This window comes from Hypanus sabinus, chromosome 24 (genome assembly GCF_030144855.1).
Source record: "Hypanus sabinus isolate sHypSab1 chromosome 24, sHypSab1.hap1, whole genome shotgun sequence".
Classification (NCBI taxonomy): Eukaryota; Metazoa; Chordata; class Chondrichthyes; order Myliobatiformes; family Dasyatidae; genus Hypanus; species Hypanus sabinus.
Genome location: NC_082729.1, coordinates 37491557 through 37500132, shown reverse-complemented (window position 1 = coordinate 37500132; position 8576 = coordinate 37491557). Strand labels below are relative to the sequence as shown.

At 52.0% G+C, this 8576-nt stretch overlaps 1 protein-coding gene across 1 annotated transcript in view; it reads left to right on the top strand.

Moving 5' to 3' along the window:
• The first annotated feature begins 226 nt into the window (after window positions 1-226).
• Window positions 227-8576, top strand: part of LOC132380749 (fibulin-2-like) — a 28065-nt gene continuing 19715 nt past the window's right edge. Inside the window, exon 1 of the mRNA XM_059949740.1 lies at window positions 227-468. The gene's annotated coding sequence lies outside the window, so the exon portion shown is untranslated. The remainder of the gene's footprint in view (window positions 469-8576) is intronic.

The following is an 8576-nucleotide window of genomic DNA, read 5'->3' as shown; positions in this document are numbered from 1 at the left end:
CCGTCCCATCACACACTCCCAGGGTCAGACACAGAGTGAATCTCCCTCCACACCGTCCCATCACACACTCCCGGGGTCAGACACAGAGTGAAACTCCCTCCACACCAACAGGAAAGATATCGCATAATTGAACCGTGCAGTGAAAGGGTTAAGGTGGGAGTTCCTCCCGTGGATATGGGGAGGTGCTCGTTGTTTGTTCGGCTGCAGGCGGGAGCTGGAGCGAGTATCAAATGTCTCGGCTCGTGATCCCTCATGCCGAGAGTCCAGCAGCGACGGTCAGACCGCTGACGTCCCGATGCCCCGTGGTGCTGGCCTGAGCACGTCCATTCGGCCCATCGAGTCCGCGCCGACTGTTCGTCATGGCTGAATCATTTCCCTCTCCACCTCATTCTCCAACCTTCTCCACGTAACCTTGCACGCCCTGACCGATCGAGAGTCCACCGCAGGGACAAGCTTTCAGTAAGAAAGGTATCTCTTCTTTCTCGTCTTTAAAAAATTCTCCCAAACTCTCCGGAGGGCGCTTCGTACGGAGGACCGGGCTGGTGTTAGCAGCTTTGTTTATCTGCGTGAGGGGGGCATTTACCGCTGCCCTCTCACAAGGGAGTGTGCGTGTGCACGCTCCCGGAGGGCATCGGCGGGAGACGTTTGGCCTTCTGCCTCTCTGAGTCCTGTTCCCACCCCGGGAGAGGGGTGCGCCCCCACATCTGGACGGGGACAGATGACGGGCTGCGAGCTGGCGAGGCAGTGGGCACCCGGAAGTAGACTTGAGGCCCGTATGATGTTTACCCCCGAGTACTGGAGACGGGGACATCCTCACTGCGAGAGTGAGTGGAAGTGAGGGGAGGGGGCGAGAGCGATGGAAGGGGAGCTAGCGAGCGAACGAGAGAGAAGGGAGATTGAGCGAGCAGAAGAGAGGGAGGGGTGGTTGGAGAGAGAGAGCGCGCACGCGAAAGGGGGCGAGCGAGGTGGGGGCAGCGAACGAGAGGAGTGGAGACAGGGATAGAGAGAGAACTAAATCTATATACGAGGGACGGATGGTGAGCGAGAGAAGGAGAGGGCGAACAAGAAAGTGACAGAGTGGGGGAGCACGCAGGAGAGAAGGAGGGGCGAGCGGGAGAGAAAATGAGAGGCGAGTAAGAGAAGGATAGAGAGAGGGGGCGAGCAAGAGAGAAAATGAGAGGGGCGAGTAAGAGAGGGATAGAGAGAGAAGCAGAAAGCGCGGAAGGGATAGAGAGCGAGCAGGATGGAAATGGAGAGGGCGGGCGAGCGAGAGGGAGGAGGGGAACGAGCGAGCAAACGAGAAAGGGAGGAAGCAAATGAACGAAAGAGCGTTAGAGGGTGAGGGTGCGAGGGATCAAGAGAGAGATGGAAGAGGGGGCTGTGAGCGAGAGAAAACGAGGGGTTGAGCGAGAGAGAGAGGGGGCGAGTGAAAGAGAGGGGTAGAGAGAGGACAAGCGAGAGAGAGGGGGCGAGCGGGCAAGAGTAAGGGAGAGAGAGGTCAAACGAGACAGGAAGAGAGGAGGGAATAGAGAGAGGGATAGAGAGGGCGAGCGAGAGAGCGAGAGAGAGAGAGAGAGAGAGAGAGAGAGAGAGAGAGAGAGAGAGAGAGAGAGAGAGAGAGAGAGAGAGAGAGAGAGAGAGAGAGAGAGAAGGTGAGTGGGCCGTGAAAGGGGGCGAGCGAGAGGGGTGACATAGAGGGGGCAGGGAAAGAGCGAGAAAGTGAGAGGGTCAAAGGGTGGGTGAACAAAGGGGCGAGCAAGAGTGTTATGGAAAGAGTGCGAAAGAGGGAAGGATATATAGAGAAATGGAGAGAGGCGAGCAAGAGCGTAATAGAGAGGGGGGCGAACGAGAGTGTCGGGGTGGCCTGTGGGAGGGAGGGAGGGGAGCGAGAGAACAAATGAGAAAGGGAGGAAGCGAGCGAGTGAAAGGGGGGAGAGGGGGCGAGCGAGAGTGGGTTCGGGAGAGAGGGGATGGAGTGAGGGCGTGCGAGCGAGGGGGAGAGGGGAAGGCGAGGACGGAGAGGGAGGAAGCGAGCGTGAGAGGCAGAAGAGAGGGGTGAGTGAACGAGACGGGGGAAGGGGGCGTGCGAGAGAGGGCGAGCGCGCGTGCGCAAAGGGGGTTTGGATTCGTGCTCTCCAGAGGGGAATGGAGAGAGGAGGAGGTGGGGAGGGGCAAGCGAAGGAGAAATAGGGGGAGGGAGAATGCCTAAAATACAGGGGGGGGGGAGGAAAGAGGGTGAGCTTTGAAAGAGAGAGGGCGATCGAGAGGGCAAAGGCGCACGCACGAAATAGGGAAAGAGGGCTCGGGCGCGCGCGATCGAGGGGGGAGGGAGATGAGTAATAGAGAGAGTAGACAGAGAGAGGGATAGCGAGAAAGGGTGAGCGAAAGGGAGAGAGAGAGGGAAGTTGGGATAAAAAGCGAGAAAGGGTTAGAGAGAGCGAGCAAGGGAGAGAGGGGCGCGCAAGGGGGGCTAGAAAGGTATAAAAGAAAGGGAGAGAGAGAGAGGAGGGAGGCGTGAGTGGAAGAGGGAGGCAGCGAGAGTGTGATAGTGAGTGTGCGTGAGGGGAAGAGAGGAAGGGTGCCCACGTTTGTTAGAAGACATCGTGTTTGTGAACATGGGCGGCGTTTGAGAGTCACTGTGGTGGGGTTTGAGGGAGCACGTCAGTGTGAGGGAATGTGCTCGCTTTAGAGACGCGCTCCTCTGTATGTCAGGGACTGTTTCTGCGTGCGTGTTTTTTTCGCGAGTGAGTGCGGCTTGGGAGTCCTTGAGTCCGCTTGTGCGTACACATCTGAGAGTGGGTTCGTGTTCTTGAGTGTATGTTTGTGTGTGTATGTTCGAGTGTGTACATATTTGTGAGTGTGTGTATGGATTTGAGTGTGAGCGTGTGTGAGTGTGTTCTTGAGAGTGAACGCGACCTTGACATTGGGCTCGCGTGCCTGCACATTTGAGAGTGCGTGCGCGTGTCAGACCGAGAGTGTGTTTGTGACAGTGCATGAATTGGTGAGGGAGAGCGTGTGGGGGCAGCTTGTTCCTGCGGGCGCAAACGTTTTTACGAGAACACGCTGGGGGTGTGTAAATGATTGATCTACACACTGCGTGTGAGTGCATGCGAGAGTGTGCGGTTTGAGAGCACGAGCCCTCGAACGTGTGTGAGTGAAACAGCGTGCGTGTTTGTGAGACAGGAGCAGAAATAGCCCTTTCGGCCCATCGAGTCCTTTCCTATCCCATCATGGCTGATTTACCATCCCTCTCATCACCATTCTCCAGCCTTCTCCTCGTAACCTTTGGACGCCCTAAGTAATCATCTCTGGTCCAAAGAGACGTCCTTCTATTACTATGTACATACAAGATAATTCAAATATAACTGAAATGTTAAAAACAAAACAGGAACAGGCTCTGAATAGAAGTCAACCTATAATCATCCTATATATATATATCTCCTGCGCTCCGCAATCCTGTTCTTTACATCATTCATTGCGAGTTATATGGACCAATAAGTGAATTGCATGCGTCATCACGCCGCCACGGGACATAAGCGCGCATCGCTTAACATAAACTGGAGGTTCACCCGTATTTCAGGCTTCGTTTGAATTAGTTTAATGTTTTGAAATTGCAAAACGTAACATTGGCGACGAGGTGTTTTTGAAATGAACCCAGACGGCTACTAACCTGTTAGAGCACGGCGAGACGTTCGAATTAAAACAAAATAAAGCACGCAGCGAAAGCATCGGCGAGTAAAACACGCACCACGGCACGCGTTTTTCTGGAGGGAGGACACGATGCACTGAGAGATCGTTCAGTTCGTGGAATCTTAAAACAAAGCATTCAAAAACGGGACCAAACTGAAGCACAACACACATCTCGTTTTACTGTGTACTGTACCAGCAGTTATGGTCGAAACGACAATAAAAAGCAACTTGAAAAGCAGTGGAAATCTCTGTTGGAATGGAAACAGCGGACAGGGATGCTGTTGAGTTGCAGACAGGAATGAAAGCGAGCGTGAACAAATTTACATCGTCTAAACAAAAATGGTCTTAGCCGAACAAGTTGTGTTACCGTTGCGACAGCGGCTCAGACGCACCAAACAAATGCAGAATTAAAGGCGAAACTGGCAGATAGTGCGGATATCTAGGTTGCATGCCAGGGGCATGTCGGGCGGAAAAATAAACGGACTGCTCCGGGAAGAGGAAAAGCTAAAAAGTCAAATCGTAGTTTAAAAAAAAATCACTGATCTGCACGCTGTTGACGAAAAATCTGATAGCGACGGGAGTGACACAGGACTGTGTAGCCTGAAGATTTACCGTGTGAAAAGTAACAATGGACAAGCAATATGGCTCACACCGGAAGTGAACGGCAAAGTAATTCCTGTGGGAATGACACTCGTAACTGTGAAATACAAACAGCTCATCTGTGGATGTGGGAGGGCATTGGGGCTCTAATGTTTTACTGTCGCTCATTCCTTGCTGCACCCTTCTCTTTCCGTGGATGTCTGTGAAGAGCAAAGAATTTCAGGTTGTACATTGATAACAAATGGAACTGTTGAAACATTTGTCTTGTATGCGGTAAAACAGACGGTTCTGGGGGCGTGATGGGCTCAAACAACCACAACTTGATTGGAGATCCAATGTCACTTCCCCCGCAATGAAGCCAACTGGAAGCAAATTGAGAAATGTACTGGATGGTGCCACCGCCATCTCTACGCCGCTCTCTCTCCCTTGCTCACACTCTCTAACCCTTTCTCGCTTTCTATCCCAACTTCCCTCTCTCTCCCTCTTTCACCGTCTCTAGGAAACGCATACAATTCTAAAAGGATTGGACAGGCTAGATGCAGGAAGATTGTTTCCGATGTTGGGGAAGTCCAGAACGAGGGGTCACAGTTTAAGGATAAAGGGGAAGCCTTTTAGGACCGAGATGAGGAAAAACTTGTTCACACAGAGAGTGGTGAATCTGGAATTCTCTACCACAGGAAACAGTTGAGGCCGGTTCATTGGCTATATTTAAGAGGAAGTTAGATTTGGCCCTTGTGGCTAAAGGGATCAGGGGGTATGGAGAGAAAGCAGGTACAGGGTTCTGAGTTGGATGATCAGCCATGATCATACTGAATGGCGGTGCAGGCTTGAAGGGCCGAATGGCCTACTCCTGCACCTATTTTCTATGTTTCTATGTTTATAACAGAGGGGAAACAGGTGTTGGTGCCGACCTCTGTGCCTCTGGTTGGAAAGCCTATGGAACAAGGAAGGACCATACTGCTCACAAGAAGCGTGCAAGTGATGAAAGCCGCGGGCCAACAACAACAGTTTTTGTGGGCAGCATTGCTGAGAAAGTGTCTGTTAATCAGACAGCTACTTGCAAACTGTGGCTCGGTTTTTAGCTGGAGGAGGGTTCAAGGAGCTTCAGGAAATCTGCACGCATTCAGCTTTTGTGAGTATAAAGAACCAGTGTCTACTCCGTGGGCATTGAGGTTAACGCATGAACTTCAACAAGAAGCTGCTTGTAAAAGCAGATGGAAAGACCAAAGCCCAGCTGGGTGAACGGAAGGCCAAAAAGAAAGGAGTCAATGGAGATACGAAAACAGAGGATTCAACAGATGTTGTGGCAAGAGGAGAGATCAGATCATAAAGACCAACAGAGGAATCTGTAAGAGAATACTCCAGTGAACTACATGCACCTTCTCAAGATGCACAAACTAGAAGAAGAAAAAAAGAGGGAAGAGATGGAGAGAGAGAGAGAATGAGCAAGAGAAAGGTATGAAAGAGAGAAAGAACGCGAGAAAGAAAAAGAAAGGGGTCTCTTTTTCCAATATTTTTATTATTTTACATATAAGAAAACAGAGTATAAGAAAAATATATATGTATCAATACATTGTACTAAATCACATATAAAGACTCCTTACCCTATATTCATACAGATTAATTAATTCGTAACATTGAAATATAGTAATTTTATTATATAAAAAAATCTAACCCACTACCAAAAACGAAGCTGATTAGTAAAGAAATAAAGAAAAAAATAGTAATCACCTGTGCTTTAACAGCAAATCAAAGGTTTTGAAAATAATTCGGAAAAGGTCAATGTCTTGATTGGATTCAGAGATTGAACACTGAATCTTCTCTACGAAAGGGTCGAAGGAGATCCAGAGAGAGGAAAGGAGATGACAGCTTGTCCAGAACTGTCAGGAACCACTTGGTACCGTCTCCGAGACAATCCAGAACCCGAGATTGTTTCGCAGCTGGTCTCACCTGCCAAGCCGATTGTCAGGAGAGACGTAATCCTAAAAGAGTAAAAAAGAACCCATGGCGGTTAAATCTTTAAGCGTGAATGTGACAATTTTAAAACACGTCTGCACTGCGGATGTCTGTATATAGCTGGTGTATAAGGTAGTATTGTAGCGGTGTGCTACATGCAGCGCTAAAATTACGACACGGAGTCGGTAACTGCAGTCGAAGGAAAAACTTTATTCGAAATCTTCAGCCTCACTTTGAAGCCTCCCTCAACCTGCCCCCCGTGGTGCAGAGGCTCCAAAGCTCTGTGCTCGCAAACCCCCGTAGGCTATCTCCCTTAGCCGGAACGCTGGCTAATTGTGAGCCGGTTCGGATGTGCCAGGAAATGGGTCGCCACATAACCCCCCCCTCAGAACCGGCGATGTCCACAGTCTGGGCCGGAACCTGCTTGGGAGGTCGGCCTCTGCGCCGAGGTGCCGGAAACTCGGCCGGTTGCGCCAGGTCCACATGAGTCGGTCCACCGTGAAAACCTCCTCTTTCCCCCCAACGTCCAGCACGAACGTGGAACCGTTGTTCCTGAGCACCATAAACGGCCCCTCGTAGGGCCGCTGCAGCGGTGGCCGATGCCCGCCCCTTCGTACAAACACAAACTTACAGTTCTGCAGGTCTTTGGGTACACAGGTCGGGTTCCGTCCGTGCTGTGAAGTGGGTATGGGGGCCAGGTTACCGAGCTTCTCGCGTAGTCTGCCCAGGACTGCTGCGGGATCTTCCTCTTGCCCCCCTGGGGCTGGTAGGAACTCCCCGGGGACGACCAGGGGCGCGCCGTATACCAACTCGGCCGACGAGGCGTGCAGGTCGTCCTTGGGCGCTGTGCGGATGCCGAGTAGGACCCAGGGAATCTCGTCCGCCCAGTTGGCTCCTCGCAGGCGGGCCATGAGGGCCGACTTCAGGTGACGGTGGAAACGCTCCACTAGCCCGTTCGACTGTGGGTGGTAGGCAGTTTTGTGGTGCAGCTGAGTCCCCAAAAGGCTGGCCATAGCTGACCACAGGCTGGAGGTGAACTGGGCGCCTCTGTCGGAGGTAATGTGGGCCGGTACACAAAAGTGAGATATCCAGGTGGTGATCAGGGCTCGGGCGCAAGATTCGGAGGTGGTGTCGGTGAGCCTCCGACACCACCTCAGATGGAACTGCTGCGGTGGGGCTTTGGTGTGCCGCTGCACCTTGGCCGTCTGGCAGTGCATGCACGTTTTGGCCCATTCACTGACCTGTTTGCGGAGTCCGTGCCAAACGAACCTGCTGGAGACCAGCCGGACAGTTGTCCGGATGGAGGGATGCGCCAAGTTATGAATGGAGTCGAAAACACGGCGCCGCCAGGCTGTCGGGACGACGGGACGGGGCTGGCCGGTGGCGACGTCACAGAGTAGGGTCCTCTCACCTGGGCCCACGGGGAGGTCCTGGAGCTGCAAACCGGAGACTGCGGTTCTGTAACTCGGGATCTCCTCGTCTGCCTGCTGCGCCTCTGCCAGCGCCTTAAAGTCTACCCCTTGGGAAAGGGCATGAATGTTAGGGCGAGGGAGCGCGTCCGCCACGACACGAGAGTATAGGGAGTTAGGAAGGCAGTTAAGAAGAAGGACCGCAAAGGTAGTAATCTCGGGATTACTGCCTGTGCCACGCGACAGTGAGAGTAGGAATGGAATTAGGTGGAGGATGAATGCGTGGCTGTGGGATTGGAGCAGGGGGCAGGGATTCAAGTTTCTGGATCATTGGGACCTCTTCTGGGGCAGGAGTGACCTGTTCAAGAAGGACGGGTTACACTTGAATCCTGGGGGGACCAATATACTAGCGGGGAGGTTTGCTAGGGCTACAGGGCCGACTTTAAACTAGTAAGATGGGGGGGGGGCGGGAGACTATTTGAGGAGACTATGGGAGAGGAGGTTAGTTCACCAGTGGAGCAAGTAAATAGACAGTGTGTGAGGGAGGAAAGGCAGGTGATGGAGAAGGGATGCGCTCAGCCCGAAGATGTAGGGGAGAAGAAAGAAAAGGATAATAAATTTGAATGCATTGTTAGGGATGAAAAGAGAGGAGGGGGTGGAGAGTATCTTAAATGTATCTATTTTAATGCTAGGAGTATTGTAAGAAAGGTGGATGAGCTTAAAGCGTGGATTGATACCTGGAATTATGATGTTGTAGCTATTAGTGAAACATGGTTGCAGGAAGGGTGTGATTGGCAACTAAATATTCCTGGATTTAGTTGCTTCAGGTGTGATAGAGTAGGAGGGGCCAGAGGAGGAGGTGTTGCACTGCTTGTCCGAGAAAATCTTATGGCGGTGCTTTGGAAGGATAGATTAGAGAGC